The 24,135-nt window shown below is 33.6% G+C and overlaps 1 long non-coding RNA gene across 3 annotated transcripts in view; it reads right to left on the reverse strand.

The window, feature by feature from the left end:
* Positions 1-24,135, reverse strand: part of LOC104005631 (uncharacterized) — a 209,930-nt gene that overhangs the window by 37,318 nt on the left and 148,477 nt on the right. Inside the window, exon 4 of one of the 3 annotated variants that reach the window (XR_001713442.4) lies at positions 4,394-4,561. The exons of 1 other annotated variant lie outside the window; for it this stretch is intronic. This is a non-coding gene — a long non-coding RNA (uncharacterized LOC104005631). Of the gene's footprint in view, positions 1-4,393; positions 4,562-19,541; positions 21,973-24,135 lie in introns of those variants that run through there. One more of the 3 variants, XR_002943149.3, reaches the window with a different exon arrangement.

The raw sequence follows: 24,135 nt of genomic DNA on the forward strand, positions 1-24,135 counted from the left end.
TGAAAATTAGGACCCTCAGTGTCACAGCATATGACCATATATATCAGTATTTTCCGTAACAAGCCCTGTGATATGATCAAACCCATCTTGTCTCCATAGCTGTGTAATAATGAATTTTGTTATATTTATTAGAATACGTTAGTAGATCTGGAGTTTAAGAATACGTTAGTCAACAAATATTCATTGTGTGCCTCCTTTGTAGGAGTTTTTTCTGTGACAGATTCTGTAAGCAGAAAATGTAAGATAATCTCGCATTTCAAAATTGTCACTCTATTTTGAAATGAGAAATAAGACAAATATTCACATGGAAGAAGATTTAAGGTAATGTATGTAATAATAAAAGTGAAGTAATGTATGCCAAATGGCAAAATACTTGCTATAGACAATCAGTCAGTGCTATAAAAGTCCATGGTGGAGTGAGATTGCCAATGGTAGAGTCAATGGTGGTGTGGAAGAGATCAGGAAAGTGTCATAGGGAGGGTGACCATCTATGCTAGTTTGAATGAAAGAGTTCCAATCTATACCTATACTCCTGGTGTAACAATGGGACCTGCTTTCACTCTCAAAAGTGTTTTGATCTATGGGATAATTATTTGTACATTCTACCACAGGAGCAAATGAGCAAGTGTGGCCTTGAAATGAAGGTAGAATTCGAACAAGCAGAAGTGAATGTTTCTGGAAATCGGAGACAGGAAAAATGGTGTATGCAAAGGGACAAAAGACCATGAGGCCTAGAAATCAATAGGGTGGATGACAGCAGCTTTTGCACAATGAGGCCTTGTCTGCATTGTGAACTACAAACAAAACATGCATTGGAGACCTAGCCTTCCAGATCCAGCTTTCTCCTGAGAAAACAATAGGGCTTTTTTTCAGAGTATGCTTTAAAGACCATTACTATAGCCCGAATTTATGACAGAAAGAAACATTTGGGAATATGCAGTGATTCCACTCAATGTTCAGTATCTCCTTCTGCCAAGGGTAACCAGATTTAACCAAAAGCAACAACAACAAAGATAGATCATTCCTAAATTTGAACTCCTATAATTGATGAATAATTTTCTAGTATAAGAATGTCCCAGATATTGCATGAGGCATAATGCAAAAGCACTTTTTTAGTGTCAGTATGCTCCAATTATATTACACGGGACATATACTAAAATTCTGCTGCTTGTCTGGAATTCACATTTGACTGGGTATTCTATATTTTATCTGGCAACGGTATTTCTGCCTCATCAGCCTTAAGGGGTTTCACTTAGTTACTTTTAGGGTTGACAAATCTCTCCAAGCCTTGACTCAAAACACCAGCTTCTTTAGCTTTCAAAGGTAATTGCTGTTTTGAATTTAGTTGTTAAGAGGGACTTGTATAATTATTTATTGATGTTTTTCTGATTTTTTTTAGTTCCAAGTTTATTTATTATATGCTGTGGATTAAAACTCAAATCTTAATTTCTAATTTAGATTATCCTCTAAAGTAACTAAAAATAAAGGTATGTAATGATCACATGAGTTCAACTGATGCTAATTTTTCATCATTGGGCACTTTAAAATTTGAGGCAAAATCTTCAACCAAATAAATCATGTAATGTTTTCCGAGCTCCTCAACTTCCTCAGTTCCCTTTCACAATGGTCGTATGAGGCATTCCACAGAACATAAGTGAACAAACAGGCTCGGCAGCTTGGGGATGCACTTGAAAGTCCCCTTAACTACTAATGGTGCTAACTTTTGTACCTAGAACCCATAATGGCAAATTTAGTCAATTTATTTACACTATAATATAACTGTCTCCCAAACAGCAATAAACATTCCTTGTCATTACTTTCCAATGATTCTCAAAACTTCCTGGTATGCAAGTGAAAATAAGTTGCTGCTTTCTGATTAACTGTGTGAATATTCTCCTCATGTGTTTTCTCATTTGGTTAATAAATAATGAAAATGACAGTGACAATATTTTCACTTGTTGCGAGCACTGTGCTAAGCATATTAACATGTTGCATTTTACTCGATGTCATTAAAATGTCATTGAATGATTGTGTTCAATAATCAGGAATTCCTTAAGCCATTGGAAGTATGAAAAATGACAGCAGTTTACAATCTTCTGACACATGGATATAACCTTTTGACAGGTACTACAGGAGATAAACTTTTACATCTTAATGTTCTCCATTTGATGGACAGATGGTGCTAGATCAAGAAACAGACTTTGAAGCCTGAAAAAGAACAATTCTCAACAACAGGAAAAATGGTATTTATTCTCCATGAACACACAGACAAAAAAAATCAATATCAAAAAATATTAAAATACTGAAGTATCAAGAATTTATGTTGGTGGTTACAGATATTTATAAGAAATTATTTTAATGTTGGAGTTAATAGAAAGGAATCCTATAAATTCAATGAACAAATAGCCAATAGCAGCTGATTCCAGAAATTGCTAAAAACTCACAGTGATTCCAGAAATTGCTAAAAACTCACAATGATTCCAGAAATTGCTAAAAACTCACAACTTTATTTTCAAAGTTTTCAAAGCTCTGATCCAACATCAGTTACCCTCTAGCCCTGAAACTCTGTTACAACATCACAGACACTTTTCTTGGCTTTTTTCCCTTCCTGCTGCCTGCCTGTCTGTGGGGAGTGAGAGGTATTTTCTCACCATTCCAAGCTATTCTTTGGTTTCCCTGTATCCTTTGTGACCCACCACCCAATCCAAAAAATGCATTTCAAAGCTCCTCTTGGTTCCAGTCTTTAATCTGAATGGCTGGCCTTAATCAAATGCAATGGATTGTACAGGCAGTATGATGACCAATAGATTCTCTCACTTGTCAGGCAGGGCTCACTTCACATATATGTAGCAACATAAGAGTGAAAATACAAGGGAGTAGCCTCCTTACTTTTAGGCCAACATAATAATGCATTAGCCACATAATTGTCAGAGTACGTAAGCCAATTATATGCACATATAGTAACTGGAAAATAATGTTCTTTCACTAGAGAATTAAAAAAAGAAATACATTTTTAAAGATATTTTCTAGTATAAGTAGGGAAATCCGAGGTTACTTAGAAGAGACATAAAAGGTAATGGCCTTCTTTTGATATATTTGTGACTCACTTAATAGGATGGACCAAATAAATAAAGAGAAAAGCCTGGAACAAATAGAGAAAGCCAAACATAAGTGATTCATCACTGAATTATTTCTGTTTGGAATTTCAAATTTTAAAATTTATGAAATAAAACAGAACTTTATAGAAAGTGAACTTTTAAATGAAAAAATTTTAAGCCAGAGCACATTGTTATAGATTATAGCAAAATTTCACTGGGAAGTGTAAAGACCCAAACAAAACAGATCATACAGAGGTAGAGGATTGCTAGAATGGAAAACGTGTCTGTGATCTGACATTTGCAAGTGATGCCATTCAGTTTCTCCTTGCCTGCCGGCCTCTGTTTGTATGAAATAGTTGCAATGCTGGGATCGTCTGTCCACTTCCATTAACTTGCTAGTCTTACTTCTAAGTTCCATATCCCTGACAGGGATATATTCCAAGATATGCTATCCATTGGGAATATTGTTCAAAGAGATGCTACCTATCAGGAATGTTGTTAAGAGGATTTCTGCACAGGTTTTGAGTTGGATTAGACATCTTTTAAGTTTCTTTTAAATTTCAGTGGCTTATAACTGTATTATGATTTTCTTCTAAATAATAGATATTTTTGTCAAAGCACATTAAGACTGTGGCTATACAAAGCAGATTAGCAAATGAATTGTTCTCTTTGCATAATAGCATTATCGAACTTTTTATGAATAATTATGATCTTGATTTCAATTGTCCATGAAACATAAATTTTGTATTTCCAAAAGGGAGCATTTAGCCTCTATTTTGAAAACCAACATTGTCAGGCCGTTCCATGAGTATGTTAATTTCAATTCAGGACATATCTTCTTCATGAAACTCTTCTAGACACTCATCAACTCCAGACTAAATGGTTTTTTGATCTATATCAGCCATGACAGCAGATGTGAATCTTGGTTTATAAACTCAAGCTTTTCATTTATATTTATCATATTTTTTATATGTATTTAAAATAAAGGTTAGCATAAAATTCCATCTTAGGCATTACTAAAGTTTCCTCCCCAAGTACAAAGCTTCTTGAGCCTCATATAGCAAAAAACACTGGCAGCCATCCTACCCCCTTCAATGGGGATTCACCTTTCTACATTGTTATCAGTACAAGGTTCTTTATCCTTGCTGAACTCTTCTGATGATTCTGCTGCTTCTATGCTTAAGGAGTGAATTTTTGTTACAATGTTGGCAATCCCTATGTCTAGAGTTCTGCCTCCAAATGCACTATACCCCCAATGACACCACGTGTGGCTATCTGAGGACTTGCCATCTCACCTGAGACTGTCACCATGAATCTCTGCTACACGTGGGAAAAAGCTTCTTTGTAGTTTACCAAAAGTCTCTCTTCCAGCTGTCTACAGTTGTATTTTTCTCTGTTTGTTGTTGTTGTTGGTGGTGGTGGTGGTGTTATTCCATCTCAGGCCTTTTCTGCCTAGTTACTTGCTTAAAGAAGAAAAAATATAGACCAAATGTAAACTAATAACTCAAGAAATAATTCTTCACCAATGCCATTAGGCCATTTACCTCTAATGAACACTTGTTATTTCCCTGAGAAGAATGTACTGTATCATTTGATCTAATCATCTTCTACCTGATGTTTCTCACTGCTATCTATGTAACTAATATGGGAAATATCTGTGCCAGGGTTTATGTGATAATAAATCAATCTTCAGTGTTCAGCCTGTGAGGGTTGTGGGGAGGAAAATGTCTTAGTGGTTCTCGTTACACAGCATCTAGCACTTATGACTGGTCTTCTCTAAAACTGTTAAACCAACAATATTTCCTTAATTTGATGAATAATTTCTGTGATGACAATCTGCTCTATTAAAGCAGGACAAGCACAGAATAAAATGTTGGTCACTAACCTTTTGTGTTTCTCATGTAGGACATAACATTTCCCCAGCAATCTTTACTTGCATTCATTTTGAATCATCTTTATTTTGCATGAAGCCCTATGCTTAATGTAACAAAAAATTTATCGTTTATGAACTTAAAGTCAAAGCTCTCATCTTGAAGTAAAAGATAAATATTAGTGGTAAGAATAAATCTATATCCAGGAGTTTACTCAAAATTATCTAAACAATAGAATGACTGTAAAATGTTTTTCCAAAAATAATCATATGTTTTTTAAAATGCACTGGTATAAAAAATTGAAGAACAATTTGAGATAATGCACAACAACCTACTGGGTTTGCGAGTGACTAGGCTGTGATAACAACAGGAGTCTGAATCTAGTGATAACAACAGGGCATTTTTATCTTAATGAAGGATAGTAATGATGGCATGGTATTCTCACTGATGACACGAATTTTGACAGTTCTTGACAATTTAGGTATTTTGTCCATATATCATATTTATAGAGTTGAATTTATCTTGTACAAGTTTATTGGATATATATCCCATTTCTTTTTCTTTGTTTTTTTGTTTTGTTTTGTTTTGAGATGGAGTCCTGCTCTGTGGACCAAGCTGGAGTGCAGTGGTATGATCTCAGCTCACTGCAACCTCTACCTCCCAGGTTCAAGCGATTATTCTGCTTCAGCGTCTCAGGTAGCTAGGACTACAGGCATGCACCACCACACCCTGCTAATTTTTATATTTTTAGTAGAGACGTGGTTTCACCATGTTGGCGAGGCTGGTCTTGTACTCCTGACCTCAGGTGATCCACCCACTTTGGCCTCACAAAGTGCTGGGAATACAGGAGTGGGCCACCATGACTGGTCCATATTTCCTAATACATAACATGGAAAGAAAAAAAGGAGAAAGCATAGAGGAGATGACCTGGCTGAATCTGATCTGCTGTTTCAATCATTTAATCTTTTGGAGTTAAGCTGTTTAAATTTCATCATTAATCCAAGCAATTCATGTCATAGATACGCAAAATAAACAATCAGCTACTGTATAAACATCCATTGTACCTTATCTTGAGAAATATGTATTATACAGTATACAATATATAACAGAAATGTATCCCAAATATACAGAGTTTATAAAATATTCTGGTTTGCAGATATATTTCTAAAATAAACGAGTATGAACAAGACACCGCTGAGATGCCACTGATGGAATATTCACATTGTTATTTTCTACCTCGTTTCAATATTGTACATGCGCTGACTTCGCAATCCTTCTCATCTCACATCCATTAGGAAGACTTTCAGGGGAAGAGGGTGACAATAGAAACCAGATAATATTATTGGGTGTGAAAGTATCAGAAGGGACTGAAAAGATTGATAGATTAGGTATGTTTCAAACAGAAGAGTGAATACAGACACTGTGTGGTGGAGAGTAGAATCAAGATTCGCTGTGAGGCCACCATTTACTTTCAGAAATTATCTGACTCTAAAGCTGAAAAGAACATCCAAGGTAATTTTGTCCATCCTTTTCTCAAGGTAATTTATTCAAAGCCCACAGTAACTCATGATAGAATTAGGCCCACAACTATTATTATACAAATTCTAAGGTTCTGTTTGAATTACAGGAGGGCCTTAATAATATATACCACTGCAATGAAGTATCTTGTGCATAATGGACACTTATGTGCATTAAATGTATGCATTAAATAATTAATTTTCTGGGAACTATTCATAAAATGAAAGAAAAAAATTGTCATCATTTACAGAAAATGGTAGCATTTTATAGACATAATTTCAGATTAGTGAATGCCAAATTAAAATTTCTCTTTTCACTCTCATCTCTCCCAATATTCATGGTTTCAGAACTTCATCTTTTCTATAAACTTACTTAAGTACTTACTTTTTTATTCTTGTCTCTTTTTTTTTTCCATTTACTCAATTAGGAAAACAAGAGATAATTCAGATTCTTAAGGTGAACATTGTTTCATTTTCCTTTGTTCGAAACCACTTATACTGACACCTCTCAGAGTCTGTTTCTCTTATTTAAGACTCCCCCTCGCTAGTTCTTTGTCTTTTATGAGGAAATTTCCTGAGATTTACTCTGTACTGTGAAACAAAGCCTAAGCAGCTGTGTGTGTGCTCCAGCAATACCAAACTGCCAGGGCTGTTGTTTCTCTTCTCATTGCCAGGCTCTTGTTTATTTGTTTGTTTGTATTGGAATGGTCCGACGGGAACTAACAGGAGTCTACCTGCAGGGCCTGAGTCCTCCATGTTCTCAACATGAGTTTAAGAAGCCAGGCTCTGCACATGGCAATGCCAGCAGCCTGCACAAGTCACCGCAGTTCCCATGGTACAGCTCTGCAAATTTTAAATATTCCTGTCGGGTTGCATTTTACACAACACTACCACGATACATAGAATAGATTTGGACATTTCTGAGGTGAGGGAAATCAATGCGATGACGAGGAATTAGGAACAGTCTGGTTCACTAGCTGCCTGGAAGAACTACCCTTAGAGAGATCAGAAATCTAAACACACACACACACACACACACACACACACACACAAACCCCATACCACACACTCAATTAATAAGCCAGTCAGTCAGTCGTCCATGAAGATCCTTGTAAAGAAAATGAGGCTATTTTGTCAAGATAATAATCATGTTTTCTGAGGGCTGTGCTGCTAAAAATATAGCTTCTCCAGAGAAACAGCTATATGCTCTCCCTAAATAGTTCCATTTGGCTTGCACCACTGCTTGTCCTTATCTTCACTGAATAAGAACTGTCTAATATATTTCTAAACGAAACTAATTTTTGGACTCAGTCACATTGCACATTTGACAATCCCTTCCAGATGTGATTCTATAGAACTATCTCTCACACTTACAAAATGGGCAAAGGGAATTTGGAGATGTCACATAGCAAATCACTTTTTCTGGCCCTTCCAGGATTGAAGAGGAGGGTGGTCCATATGACATTGAATATAGGTGAGTCACACGCTGGGCTTTGAAAAGAAAAGCATTCTCCTGAGCTGTGAATAGAAGCTCTGTATTCCTCTTTGAGGCTAACTGATACCCTGTGATGAAAAACACTGTATAAACCCAATAAGCTTTTGTTCACAGCACCAGCAGGTGTTGTTAAAGCCTTCTGTCCCAGCTCTGACAATGTTCCAGAAACCTGACCTGCCACAATAGGAAGGCCCTGAACAGAATAGTTAATTGTGCCAGATTGTGCAATTCCATTGTGATACCTAATAGACAAAAACAACAGGTTTTTATGGTTTGATTTTTATATTGATAATCAGAGTAGATAAATGGATGTGTTTGGACACACACACACACACACATCTTCACATACACATATACACTCTTACAGTCCCCACAATAATACCAGGCTCAGACTTCCATCTCAAAATGCAATGGCTCTTGAGAAGTTGTCATGCAATTGCAGTACAATTGATGAGAATGTTATGAATTAGCTCTGATTGCAATATGTCCAACTTCTTCAAGATCCAGTACTACTCAATTTTAACCTTTATCAATACTTAGAGATATTTTTATACAATTCAATTAAGCATAATCAACAATGGTATATCCAACTGTTCTGCTCTCATTGTTACCATCTTGGAACAATGATGTCAAGCTGCTTATTAAGATGGTAAAACATACCTGTGGCAAAAAAAATAGGTTTTATTAAACAGGCACTGTATAGGGAAATGGAAAATTGGGATAATTACTTGGAAAAATGTAAGGCAAGTAAAGACTTACAAAGCAAATATACAAATAAAATATACAAAAATGCAATTTAATTCATTGTTATCTTCTAAAAAATTCCTTTAGCTATCACCCAGCCTAAAATGTTTTTCTTGAGCTTCACTGTTTAAATATCTGTAGCAAAGAAAGTTTTGCAAAGTTTGAACCTCACTGACCACCTAGCTTATGGTTTTACAGCCAAAAATATCTGGGTTCAAATAATTATTCTACCTTTTAATCATATGTGGATCCAGTAAGTTACTTATCTGGTATAAGCCTTAATTTATGCATCAGATTCTTATAAATTTGTTTGGAAATATATTTATAATCTCGCTTAATTTAAGTGCTTAGCCCAGGGCCTGGAGCATAGTTAATGATACATTGTGACTATTAAACTATTTTCATAGAATTCTGCTCTAGTAGGGGGTGTAGAGTAGGAAAAAGAACTCAAAAGATGTATCTTAACAAATTTTATCACTTTTAGTCATATGATTTTTCATTCTAAGATTAATACAGTTTGAGTTTTTATCAAAAAGTAACAAAGAAAAAAACAAAGAAAATATATAGCAATAAGTATGAGATGGATAGAAACAAAAAAAAAGTAGCAATAAGTATGAGATGGATAGAAAGTAAGATAGAAGATTTTCTCTTGCCTAAAAGTCTGAGTTGCTCCATGAAGTGAGAGTGGCTCTGCTTTATGAGTCACTCGGGAGTCCAGACTCCTTCAGTCTTATTGTGCCTAGAGTGTTGCCTTCATTCATACTATGAAAAGAATGATCTTCTAGGCCGGGCCTGATGGCTCACACCTGTAATCCCAGCACTTTGGGATGCCAAGGCAGTCAGATCACTTAAGTCAGGAGTTCAAGACCAGCCTGGCCAACATAGTGAAACCCCATCTCTATTAAAATTACAAAAATTAGCTGGGCATGGTGGCGTGTGCCTATAGTTCTAGCTACTCGAGAGGCTGAGGCAGGAGAATCGCTTGAACCCAGAGGCAGAGATTGCGGTGAGCCAAGATCAGACCACTGCACTCCAGCCTGGGTGACACAGTGAGACTCCATCTAAAAAAGAAAAAAAATAAAGATCTTCTCCATGTCTGTGCTGTAGCCAGTAATCAGATAGGAAGAGGAAATGGAAGCCAAGCACCTGGAAATTTTTCACTTTAGTTCTTACAATCCATTAGCCAGATTACATAAGCATATATGGCCATAAGAGCAGCTGAAAAGTATTGTCACTGCCATGTACCTCATCAAAGCTCAGCAAGTCAAATTGCTAAAACAAAGGAAAGGGTAGATAGGGAAAGACAATTGTGAATTTATTTCAAAAATTTATGCATCAGTTATCCATTGCTCCATAACAAACCATCCCACAACTTAGTAGCCTAGAACAATAATCATTTGTTTAGCTCATGATTTTTTAAATTGGCAATTTAGACTGGGATCCACTGAATGGTTTTAGCTGGCTTTGGTGGGACTCACTCATATGTCTGTGGTTAGCTGAAGTTTTGCAGAGGGGCAGGGCTGGCTGTCAGCTGGAGTGCTTTGACTCTCCTCTTGTCCTCCAGCAGGCTATTTTGGTCTGTTCGCCTGGTGGCTGTGCAGGGTCTTTCACTTGTACAATGTCACTTCTGCTACATTCTGTGGGCCAAAGCAAGTCACAGGACCAGCAATGATTTAAAAGGTGGGCAATACATTATACCCCTTGATGGGAAGAGCCAAAGGTCACATTGGCAGAGAATGTAGAGGAGAAGAACTTGTCCCAATTTGTGTAATCTATCACAGAGGATAATCAAATCGGGTTTGCTATTCATAAATTTACTGCAGTAGAAATATGAGAGAGCACTCTTATTGCAAAATGTGATATTAATTAGAGACATATCGAGTTACTCAAGAATGGATATGGATACAAATGTAAAGTCCCTAGGTCATACATAGTTATGAACATGTGCACGCACACTTGCATAATATTTAAATCTGATCTAGACCTTCTACAGTATACACCTAAGCCATGTGTTAGGGGATAGCCAATCTCTGTTTTGGTGGTTATGGACTCTCCAGTGATCTGGAGGAAAGGAAAGAAAACATCTATATCATCTAATGATAATAGAAGTCCAATAAATATTACAAAGTAGTGGCAAAAAAACTGGCCTGCATATCAGAATAGCTGAATTTTAATTCAAGCTAGGCCTCACAATTTAGATGATATTTACATTTGCTTTGAGCTCACTTTTCATTATGCATTTTGTAAAGGTTTTACTAAATTAAATATAATATTCCCTCTTGTTTTGACTAGTGTTTCTGAATCACTAAGACTAGTAAAAAAAGTGACTTGTCCTTTCAGGTGACTACAAAACTATTAATATATGAGTGAAAAAAGAAATACAAATAATCAGGGTACCTAGTGTGAAATATCAAGATATATGGAAATGTATATACCTATCTAAATTGTGTACATAAGAACTAAAGTCCTAAAATATACCATGTCTGTATGCCAACTACAGAGACATTTTTTCTTCAGAAGAGACCAATGTTATTATTTAAAGTAATAATAAATCATTGATTTACGTATGGTAAATATCCCACAAAAATTATAATTAGAATTCAAATACATTTATGTAATTTATTATATAAAAAGGTTTCAAGTGAATTTGTTTTTAATAAATACATAATAATTGAGTTCTAGATATGAGCCTCCTATATTTTCATAATTGCAGGATATATACACCTAGATAAGAATTTATTCTTTTCCTCATACCTTAGAAATCCAACACTAAGTCATTTTTCTTCTGCAAAACAGACACTAGAATGACAACCAATTTTTCATTCAACAAGAAGTATTATATAATCCACAAAGATGTGAGCAACACAACATATGGCTACCTAAAACATATATTCATACCTCCATAGTTAGCTACAGTTTAGGAAATGCCTCAAACTTTTAAAGAACCCTATAGATTGAACAGCCTAGTGGTTATCGAACAGTGGTGGCAGAACAATAACCAGCGGCGTAAGTATTGCCTAGGAACTCATTTGAAATGCTAATTATCCCACCATACCCAGACAAACTGAATCAGAAACCATTTGAAAGGATAAGGGTGTTTTAACAAGTCCTACAGGTGATATTGATGCATACTAAGGTTTCAGAACACTAAACTAGTGAATACTATTCAGCAAATTACCTAGGAAGTATATTTGGAAACATCTGAATGGAATCAGCTCATTATGCTGCCACTAATTATTACTATCTTCTGTTTTAAATAGATCAACAAAAGTTACCTATGTTCTCTACAAGAACAATGTCTTTGTGTACATTATGGCTCTCTGAAAAAAGTAATGCAACTTTACCCGGAGAAATGTGGGCCATATGCTTAGTATATAAAAGAAACCAAATAAATATTTGTTGACCTAATTTATTATCATTTCAAACAAGACCCAAAGAAAATAATTTTTCAAAATGCTGTAAGAAGATAACTTCAATATTTCAATGAAAAAGGGATTCCAACCAGTTATATTGTTTTAAAATCAGAAAGAACCATGTGGTTTGACAACTTCTTTTTACAAAGAAAAAAGTCGCAGCTCACAGGGGGTCAGGTGATTTTTTTCAAGGTCAATTCAATTTGTAGTGACAGAATTTGGACAGGAATTGAGGTTTCTAACTCACAGTCCAGCATTCCCTTCTTTAAAATCCAGCTTTCCTGATGAAGTAGAGCTCCAGAGAAGTATTTCGTTGTTTAAAATAATAACACAAAAACCAAATGAAAAAAATAAGTCTTTATGTGAATAGAACAATGGCAGGAGGATGCAATTAGTCCATACAATATGGAAGAAATAAAATTTTAGATTTTCCAAAGACTTTTTATTTCTTTCTTTTTTTTTTTTTAACAGATCAACTTTTTCATTTTAAATCTTAAATAAGACATGACACCCCGGAATGTGGAGACTTTAACTAAAAGCTTTTTTTTTATTTCTTAAAAATCCTCTAAGCATAAAGAAATCAAACTCCTTACCTAGAAAAACTCTTTTTATAACATCAAAAGGAGATAAATCCACAAAAGAGAAAAAAAAAAAAACTGTCAAAGGGGATTGTCATAGCAACCAGATAAGAACAAACTTGGCATAGAAAGCAACCTGATTATTTCTTCTTTTTAATCAAAATTACATATCATCAGGATCTGAAGCAAAACAATTGGGAAACCAGCAAAATAATTTCAAAGTATATCACATGCACATTAGTGATTATTAACTCTCTCAGCACCTGAGGCAGATGCAATTATTAGTTAATACAGGAGTCATTTATTTTCATAAGATTTCCAGCCGCATTCCTTCCCTCTACTTCATATATTTAAAAATAACCAAAGTGTTTTTTTCAAAAACATTTAAATTTATTTTTTATGTTCCTATGAAAAGTCAGTTCATACTGACACTCAAGATTTTAAAACTGGTTTATATAATATTCATAGTTTACAGTTAGTGCCTTATGGACAATTAATACTGACTTACATAGCTTTCAAAAATGTTCATGTTTACTTGGTTTTGTAAAAACAGTATGTTGTTTATGAATCTGAGTTTAGTCTCCTACTTGTAGTGACCTCTTTGTAACAAGACATAGAACAGAAATCTGTGATAGACACTTATTTTCCCTTTTCTGCAGTGTCATATGTCTGGAGGAGTAGGCTGATGAAATGTAAGCTGCAGAGTACAATGACCCTCACAAAATAGCCTCAGCAAATTTCCATGAGGCCAAGACATGTCAACCATATTTCTTGGGTTGGTAGATCATTGCTGCCCTCCTCAACTATGGTAAATTGCGAAAGATGTGGGTTATCCTAATGGCCCCTGGGTAGATGCTTACAAATCTCTAAAATAAAATGCTACCACTGCAAAAAAGAACACTAATTCTTCTAAGAAAAAATTAGATGAGTTTCATTGCACAAAAACGTGTGTGAATGTGCAAAATAAATTGCCATGAAGACACACCTCTAACCTCTCCATTTATTCCCGTATCCACAACAAGTTGTTCAAGAAAAATGAAAATTCTCAGTTTACCTCAATATCCAGTTGAAAGCTGCTGCTACCAAGGGGACATGGCCGTCAGAAGGCATGAACAGGGAATGCCATAGCCAGAACAAAAGAGAATAAGCACTATCCTTTTCCTTAGTGGACACTCGACTGTGCCTTGGAATGAGCATGGAAAGTTTCTCCTCTGAAAATAAAGTAGCAGCTACATAGTGCTGATCAATCAGATGGTTGCATTAGTGTATCTTACTTCTTGAGTTCTAACTGAATGTCTGAGAACCTGTTTCCTACTAGAAAGAAGAAATAAGAAAGTAAACCTAAATGAACATTGATTGCATAAAAAATAAGAATACAGATATGCTAAAAATTATGTCTTAGGTCAGATTTTATAGAAGCAGAGTCTGAGGTGAAATTCCTATGGAAATAATTTATTGCAAAGACTTTATTATGCTTCATTCAATAGCTAATAGAACAAATAACAAAAATGATATCAAGAAGGACATGCATCTGAATTTTAAAATTAGTTATGATTAGTATGCATGACAAAATAAGACCAAAAGAATAAGAAAGGTCAATGAAGTTAAAATGCTCTAAGTTACATGCATTGCATGCTGCATTGTAAAATTATTAACTTATTAAAATTGAATTATTTTTAAATACATTGAAAATACCTAAGATTATTAATTTATCTAACAGTTGAGAATGAATATTGTAAACTCTTGGATAATTGGTAAGAGGAAAGTAAAAGATTGATTAATACGTAGCCTCAGAGATTGTCTTAGGTTGGCATCTCTAGAAGTAGCGCCTGAGTTGGGAATTCTGTGGAAGTGACTGTTGAGGAAGTAATTGCAAGTAAACCTGTGAGGCATGAGGAAAGTGGGCAAGTACAAGGGAGAAAACAAAACAAAGGTGTAGTTTCAGGAGTACCTTAGCTTCAAGGTGATCCCACCCGGTATTCTTGAGCATAATGATGACAGAGTTATCCCAACTTTAAGTTAAGGGACTAGGTTTTTGTATGCTGCCATTTCAGCCAGTGATTGGCTGCTGTTGACCTAGGGTTAGCTAATGTCCCAGGCATTTTGATCCACGTAGATCCCAACTTGAAGAGAGCACTTCTGAGAAGTGTGTAGCTTCAAGCCATGAGAAACCTACATTCAAAACAGATAGGAGTTTGGCACACCTGCCCAGAAAAGGATAACTAAGAAGGAAAGCATCAGCATCTAATGCAGAAGGGAAAATGAAATAATAGAAACATTTAATTAATCCAAAAAGGGCAAAAAATATAGTGAAAAAGTATATAGGTGGGACAAATAAATAAAAAGTAAGATTAAAACACAAATTGTTAGTAATTACATTACATATAAACAGATTAATTTTTCCAATTGTAATACAAAGATTATCAGACTGGATTAAAATATATATAAGCTGCTTATAAGAGACCCACCCTAAATATAAAGAATATTAAAGAAAAGTTAAAAGAATAGACAGTAAAATCCTAAGAAAATGCTTACCAATAAAAACATGGTGTAAGCTCTACTAACATGAGGAAAAGTCAACTTTAAGGAAGAGAATTATGAGAGAAAATAATTTCTATATTGTGATAATGAATGATTCAAGCAACCAGAAGTATATAAAAAGTTAATGACATAAGCTTGAAATTTATAAGGAAAAAGTTGACAGAACCAAAAACAGGAATATGTAAATCCATAATACTCCCATAATTGTAATGAAAAAATTTAGCATGCATTGCTCAATAACTGTTAGAACATGCAGACAAAAATATCAATAAGGATATAAATCTGACAATCAAAATTAACTAACCTGTCTTTATTGACATATATATAATACTATATTCAACTCACACGAGAATTCAACTCCCTTACAAATTCACAAACAACATTTACCAAAATTGACCATATGTGGGGTCCATAAGCAGAAGATAATCAAAAAATCTGAAAATTTTAGACATGAAATGATAAACTTTTAAATAATTTTGCTTCAAAGAAGAAAGCAAAATAAAAGTCAGAAGGTATTTTAAACTGAATCATAGTAAAAAATCAGACATATCAAATACTTTTGGGATATAGCTAAAACTGTGATTAAAAGAAAATGTACAACTTTAAATGCACAGGAAAAAGACATGGATAAGTCAATATTTTTAGTATCTATTCCAATAATTTAGAAAAAGAAAAGCTAATTAAACTCAAAGGAAGAAAGGAAGTATATAATCCATGAACATAAAAGCAGATGTTAATTAAATATAGAAACATACCATAGAGAATATAAAGATTAGTTATTTGTAAAGATATATTACATTTATTACTGAGACCAATTAAGGGAATAAATGCAGAGGGAGAGAAGAAATCAAATTACCAAAATCAGAAATGAAAAGACAGACACAACAAATGAAATTACACATCTTAAAATCAGATATTTGAAACATTTTATATCAATTAATGTACAAACTTAAAGTCAACAAATTCTTTTTTAAAATGTACTATACCAAGGAAACAGATAATTTGAATACTATATCTATTTTAAAAATTGATTCTAGTTAGAACCTATCCACAAAGAGATCCTCAGGATGAGATGAATTTACTTATGAATTCTACCAAACATTTAAGGAAAAAAAAATAACAAAAATCGTATGTAATTCTTAAGCACTGTTTTTTATGACACCAGCATGATCCTTATCCTAATCCTTGAAAATAATATCACAAAATAAAATTACATAACAATGTTTATCATAAAAATAGATGCAAATATCCTAGAGAAAAACTGGCAAACCATGTAAGTGAGGTCTGTGTGTTTGTGTGCGTGTTATTTTCTTCCTTAAATGTTGCTAGATACAAAAAGTCGTGTACAACTCAGCTATATTTCTCTGTAGTAGCAAACTAAATTACAAAACAGAATATAAAAATTATGCTATCTAAATGATACTAGAATTCACCAAATGTTTAGAAATAAATCTAACAAAAGTGTATGAGACTTCTCGGAAAACACTAAACGCTGCTGAGAAAAATTACAGAATATTCCATTAAATGCTATTAAAGATAACTTAATAAAATGGTAAATTAAATACACTCTACCCTCTTGATCCATGAGTTCCGCATTCACAGATTCAGCTAACCATGGATCAAAAATATTCAATATAATAAAACCAGCAAAAAACACCAGCCATTAAAATAATAAAAATAGAAAAGAAAACAGTATAACAACTATTTACACAGTATTCACATTGTATTAGGTATACAATACAGTGTATGATAGGGATGATTTAAAGTATACAGAAGGATTGCATAAGTTATATGCAAGTTCTGTGCCATTTTATACAAAGAACTTGAGCATCTGTGGGGGTCGTAGAAAAAATCCCCTTCAAATACTGAGGGATGACTAAAATGTTCTTGCTTTGGAACAAGTACTGAATAAATGTCAGTTTTCCCAACTTGACCTTTACTCTATCAATGCAAAATTTCTGCAAGCTTTTTTCAAGAAATAAAACTAGAACATTAAGAGATGAGTTATATGCTATTTATATGTTGACTATATCTTGATTTATATCTTGATTAGATTTGTGATATTGTCCTTACTTTCTATGTATTTTGTTACTATTGTTTAATGTTCAATGTATTAATCTTATAAGCCCATAATATAATTATTATGCCTTTCAACTTCAACCAGTATTTCTCTTCTTTTTTTGTCTTCTTTTTTTTCTTTCTTTCTTTCTTTCTTTTTGTTTGTTTTCTTTTTTTAGACAGGGTCTCACTTTGTACTTTGTCATCCAGGCTGTAGTGCAGTGGTGCAAACACGGCCCACTGCAGCCTCAGCCTCCTAGGCTCAAGTGATCCTCCCGCCTAGCTGGGGCTACAGGCATGTGCCACCACGCCCTACTAATTTTTGTATGTTTTATAGAGCAGAGATATTGTTCAGGCTGAATCAATATTTCTCTAAATATTTATACACATCATATTTAATGAATAAAAGCAGAATCAAAATGTTGTAAGATATTTAAAAATCTATAGCTTCTTCTTAAAAATCCTCTTAAAATCACAAATTTAATATATCAAATTGTCTGAAATGCTTTAGTCATCTTATGGAAGAAAAAATATGTAAATTATTCCATACATTACAAACTCATTACTATACACTTGCGCATAAACACTGCATTTAAACATAGAGAATTTAAATGTGTTCTTTATCGTCACTATATTTACACTTTTACTTTCTTGAGATTGCCTTTCTAGGATTATTATTGACATTTTTCTAGTATAATATAATACATTATATTTATATCTGCTTAGGATTACTACAATCATAAGAACCAAAAATATAAAGTCTCAGAACAAATACTATTCAGGTTTTCATTAACAACTGATTTTATTTCCAGGTTTTGGTTCTAGAAATTTTCAAATCTAAAAAACAATTTAAATGTTAGTGTTAACGAACCCTTTTAAACTCTCTCCCTAAATTATTCAATATTTAGTGTTTTGCTGTATTTATGGTTCTCTTTGTGTGTATATAAGCGATGTGGAATTATTAAAAGTAAATTGCAGACATTTTGAAACTTCATTCTTAAATAGTTCAATGTACGTTTCCTAAGGATTTTTTTTAATAACCATAAAATCAATATCACAACTAAGAAAATAAAAACAATAAAATCTAATATAAGGTCCATAGTTAAATTATACAATTGCTCTTAAATGCCTTATATACCTGCTGAGTTTTAAAATTTGTATTGTTTTTGTTGTTGTTGGTTTTCTATAATCTGGTATCCAATAAGGTTCACACAATGTATTTAATTATTCTTTTTTATCTATTTCTAGCTAGAAGAGGCATCTTTCCCTTTTGGCTTATTTTTCATAACAGTAATTTATAGAGTCCAATCAGTAGTTTTACAGAATTTTACATATTCTGGATATTTTCTTATTGTCTCTTCATGATTATGCTCAGGCCAAATGTTTTCATTTTTTCCTACAAGAATTCTGCACAGTTAATGTTGTGTACTTCTTATTGTATATGCTAAGATCCAAGTAATCTTTGGAGATATTTTGAGACAATGTTAATGACCTTTTCTCCCGCAAACATTTACCTAATAGTTTTAGGATTCATTGATGATCATTGCCTCAACACTGTGATTTATGGAAGGTCTTGAAGTAATTTAAAGATGAACTCATTAAAAATAAAAACTATAGCCAGACAGACATTTTTAAAGGTTTATCTAATGGAAAAAGTAGATAAATAATATATAATTCTGAGGGTTAATTTTATTGTTTATTTTGTTATTGTTGCTAAAAGTTTACATATGGCTTTTAATATAAACCAGTTTCTAAGTCATTCAAGATTTTAAAATAAAGATGTAAATGATCATCAAAATGCATAATATCTAAGAATCACTTTCATTTCACTCAAAGCACATTAATAGATAACTGTTACAAATATATATTAATTTCATATTCCTACATGTAATTCAACTAAATTTAATGTTAATTTGTTGTGGGGTGGGGGGAGGGGGGATGGATAGCATTAGGAGATATACCTAATGTTAAATGACGAGTTAATGGGTGCAGCACACCAGCATGGCACATGTATACATATGTAACAAACCTGCACATTGTGCACATGTACCCTAAAACTTAAAGTGTAATAATAATAAAATTTTTAAAAAATGTATTATATATAAATTGAGTAAACCAATTTCCTTTTGGGATTTTCATAATTAATGAATGATTATAGACATTATTTCTTATGCCCTACATTAAATTTAAGAAGTATTTTCTACACTTTACCTCAAATGCCTTTAATTATGGTTGAAATGAACAAGAACATTTACCTATGCACTTCAAATAGAGGAGCGTGAGCATGAGAATGATGTTTGTCACAAGCAAATAATTACTTTGAGGATTTACAAATACACTCAATGGATCCAAAATTATCCAAAAATAGGAAAATAATAAAATGCCTGTTTGGAAAACATGATTTTGAAAAATAATCTGTCCTGCTCAGTAAAAATAGTTTGCATAACATTATCAGTTAATATTTAATCTCAGGATTGGTAACAATAAATCAGTAAGTGTAAAGGAAAGGTAGAAACCTTCCTCTTTCCCTCTTCCTCTCTCCCCATCATTTTCTTCCTTACAGATTATTAGTTGAGTAGTATCTAATGGAAAATAAAATACCGATCTTTAAATGAATGGTAACTAACACTTATCAAGTAGGTATTACGCATCAATCATGGGGATAAGCCCTTTTATTAATTACAGAATCAGATTTAACATTCAAGAAAAGCTTATGTGGTAGACACTATTCCTCCGCCCATTTTATAAATAGAGAAACTAAGGACCATCGGATATAGTCAATTTGTGTATTGCAACTACCTACTCATTCCTTCCTAAAAGAGTCACAATTTTTGTTAATTACCCAATCATCACGCATGAGTTTGTATTCTCGGGATCTTATCCAATACCAATTTATTTCAATAGAACTGATACCAGTAATTGTATGAGACCCAACTCCCCAATTCTTCAATCATGAAGCTAAGTTGTCTAATAAGCTTCTGGAAAAAAAATGTACTCATTAATATCAATGGACACAGAAAAAAAATATTTTAGCTTCTTCCCCTGAATATGATTGTGTTTGGGTAATAACAAGATTACTTGCAGTATGAGCTGCAGTTTGAAGATGAAACTGATTATGAGCATGGTAGATGTGACAGATAAAATAAATTCTGCATCTTTGATAAGATATGCATAAATGTTAGCCAGGGAACGAACCAGTCCTGAAAGTTGTGCTACCTGTCCTTATTGTGTAATGAAGTTTAAGTCAGTTTGACTCAGGGTTGCTTTTATATGTAATCAAAAGTATCCTAATTAAAACAGAGGTTGTATTAGTCAGAGTTCTTCAGAGGAAAATAGCCAAATATATATATATTTCTGCCTATACATAATATATATTTACATAAATATATTTGTCTATATTATATGTGATATACACAAAAATAGACTTTTTCAACAAAGAATTGGCTCATGTGATTATGGAAGATGGTGCATCCCAATATCTGCAGGGTGATTCAGCAATCAGGAGACCCAGGAAATCTTACGGTTTAATTCTAGACTGAGTCCAAATGCCTGAGAACCGTAGAAGCCAATATTGTATTTCCATTCCAAAAGCTGGCAGACTCAAGACCAAGGAAGGGCCCGTGTTTCCCTTTGAGTCCAAAAGCAGAGCAAAAGCTAGTGTCCCAGTCCGAATCCATCAGGCACAAAGAATTCTCTCTGACTTGGAGGAGAATCAGCTTTTTGTTCCATTCAGGCCTTCATCTGATTGGATAAAGCTGACCCACCCTGTGGAGGGCAGTTTCCTTTACTCAGTCTCCCAACTTAAATGTTAATCTCACCCAAAACACGCTGAGAAATAACCAGTGTCACATTTGACCAAGTATTTGGTATCCCGTGGCCCAGTCAACACATAAAATTAACCATCACAAGTCTACCCATCGTCAACTTAGCACATACATACTTCTTAAATATACAAAATCTTCAAATAAAGACAATGACAAGGTCATGATCCTGCTTAACATGACACAACTCTCCTGTGTACAACCAAAAATACATTAACCCCCTCCCCAGAAAAGTGAAGTTCTTCACTGATGCCTACCCTTCTCCTTGATATCTTATAACTTAAACACTGTACGTAACATTAAAAATACTGAAGTACTATGTTATGAAGTCAATATATCTTATGTCAATTGGAAAGTGACTAAAAGGAAAAATAAAACAGATATTTGCTTAATATGTATGCATAATTTCCACACACATATGTACATAGATATGCATATACACACACACATTCATAACAAAATAAGGAAGATGGACTCATGACAACTATGGTCCTCATTCCTTTAACTTGTTTTGTGATTATAGCTGCTATTTATATCTACCTTCTTCCAATGTCCATTTTGCATTATCTTTGCTTTCACCAAGCACTTCAGCTGGCCATGGTTCTTAACCTAGTAGGGTAACTCAGACTTTATAAAGGACACTAGTAGAACTGTCTAGATGATTGAAGTTTTCAATTGACCTTAATTATAGGGCATGGTAATAGTAAGAGACACCTTAAGGGATGTCCTGTATTCCAGACATACATTTTCTTACCTCCATTGTGGACTGGTAGTCCAATTTCTTTTTGGCAGTCAGGATCAATCAGCCCAGCCAGCACAGTAACTTCCTTTCTTGCCTGATAGTGCAGAGAAATAAGAACCCCAAAGTGACAGAGTGGCAGTCTTAACCACCACTCATTAGCATCTTTAAATCTAATCAAAGAGTAAATTTCAGAAACCACAAAACAAATCCAGAAAATTCATCCTTAAAATTCTGTTCTAAGAAATAACAAGGATCAGAACAGAGGTAAAATAAAGACTAGACAAAAAAAAAAAAAAAAAACAGAAAAAAATTAATGAAAGTTTTGTCTTCCTGAAAAGATAAAATTGACAAAACTTTAGCTAGATCAATAAAAAAAAAGAGATGAGCCAAATAACAAAATTAAAATTGAAAGTGGGAACATTATCACTGACAGCAACAAAATACAAAAGATCCTAAGGGACTTTTATGAAGAGTTATTCTCAAATTGGATAACCTATACAAAAGTATAAATTCCAAGAAACATACAACATACCAAGACTGAATCATGAAGGAATAGAAAATCTGTTAGGAATAATAATGAGTAAGGAGATAGCTTCACTGGTGACTCCTACCAAACATTTAAAGAAAATTAATACCAATCTTTCTCAAATTCTTTCACAAAAAAATAAAAAGAAAGGCACACTTGCAAATTCATTTTATGAAGCCAGCATTACAGCATATCAAAAGTAAACAAGTAAGGACACGATAAGAAAAGAAAATTTCAGGCCAATATCCCTGATGAACATTGATGCAAATATCCTCAATAAAATACTAACAAGTCGAATTCAACAGCACATCGAAAGGATTATACACTACAATCAAGAGGGATTTATTCCAGGATGCAAAATAGTTCAATGTACACAAATTAATAAATGTGATACACATTAACCGAATGAAGGACAAAAATTATAGAATCATTTTAATAGATGCAGAAAAGCATTTGAGAAAATTCAATGTTTTTTAATGATAAAAATCTTCACCCAGTTAAGTATGGAAGGGATGTACTTTGACATAATAAAGAGCATACATCACAAGTCCACAGCTAGCATCATACTCTATGGGGAAAAGTTGAAATCTTTTTTCTCTAAGATCAGAAATAAGACAAGGATGCCCACTCTCACTGCTTCTACTCAACAAAATACTGGGAGTCCTAGCTAGAGCAATTAGGTAGGAAGAAGAAATAAAAGGCATCCAAATCAAAAAGAAAGAAGTAAAATTGTTTTAAGACGACATGATCTTATATATAGAAAACCCTAAAGACTTAATTAAAAAAACTGTTAGAATTAAGAAATTCAAATTAAGATTCAAAATCAGTTAACACAGTATCTGAAAGGGAAATTAAGAAGATAATACCATTTATAATAGAATCAAAAAGCAAAATAAAATACATAGGAATAAATGTAGTCAAAAAGGTAAAAGATCTGAAAACTGTAAAACACTGATGAAAGAAACTGAAGACACACATACAGTCATGTGCCACATAAGGACATTTGGTCAATGACAAGCCACATACACAACAGTGGTTCCATAAGATTACAATACTGTTTTTTTACTGTAACTTTTCTACAGCTAGACACATAAATACTTTCCATTGTGTTACAATTCCCTACAGTATTTAGTCCAGTAATATGCTGTGCAGGTGTGTATCCTAGAAGCAATAGGCTATACCACGTAACCTAGGTGTGTAGTAGACCATATATACTGCCTAGGTTTTTGTTAAGTACACACCATATTGGCCATACAACAATAAAATTGCCTAAGTATGCATTTATCATAAGTGTCCTCATGATTAACTGACACATGACTGTAAATAAAAACATATGCTGCGTTCATGGATCAAAATCAATACTGTCAAAATATCCATGCTACCCTACTATCTGCCATACTACCCAAACTACCCTACCTACAGATTCAATGAAATACCTGTTAAAATTCCAATGACTTTTTTCACAGATATTTTTTAAAATCTTACAATACGTACAGAACCACAAAAGACTGCAGATAGCTAAAGTGATCTTGAGAAAGAAGAACAAAGCTGGAGATAGCACACTTCTTGATTTCCAATTATATTACAAAGTTGTGGTAATCAAAACAGCCTAATACTGGCATGAAAACAGACACAAAGGCCAGCAGAACACAATAGAAAGCCCAGAAATTAACCCACATATATACAGTCAACTAATCTTTAACAAAGTTGCCAAGAAAACAAAATGGAGAA

Source organism: Pan troglodytes, chromosome 2, assembly GCF_028858775.2.
Source record: "Pan troglodytes isolate AG18354 chromosome 2, NHGRI_mPanTro3-v2.0_pri, whole genome shotgun sequence".
NCBI lineage: Eukaryota > Metazoa > Chordata > Mammalia > Primates > Hominidae > Pan > Pan troglodytes.